General features: G+C 33.2%; 1 protein-coding gene across 1 annotated transcript in view; it reads right to left on the reverse strand.

The window, feature by feature from the left end:
* The window catches only part of LOC119586753, a gene marked incomplete in the record, with an annotated part of 16,568 nt that overhangs the window by 13,787 nt on the left and 2,492 nt on the right, over window positions 1-289 (reverse strand).

Genomic DNA, 289 nt, shown 5'->3' on the forward strand with positions numbered 1-289 from the left:
TATTTTCATTAATTGATTGATTTTGATTACTATCATTATTCTATTGTGTTTTTATATGAGGATTATCTCCTCACATATCCGTATTGTATTACCATTATCATCATTTGCATAAGCCCTGAACCTTCTATAACAGCTAAATGTAACAAATTATCCTAAAAGGGACTGAAGCAGAAAACACGCACTCGATTTCCTGATTGTTCCGGCAGCGTCTGCTTTATTACTGTAATTACTATCCTTATACCATCGTTATCATCTCCTGTACTGTTACTCACCCTTTTATCATTCTTTC

The sequence above is a fragment of the Penaeus monodon genome, chromosome 21, assembly GCF_015228065.2.
Source record: "Penaeus monodon isolate SGIC_2016 chromosome 21, NSTDA_Pmon_1, whole genome shotgun sequence".
Classification (NCBI taxonomy): Eukaryota; Metazoa; Arthropoda; class Malacostraca; order Decapoda; family Penaeidae; genus Penaeus; species Penaeus monodon.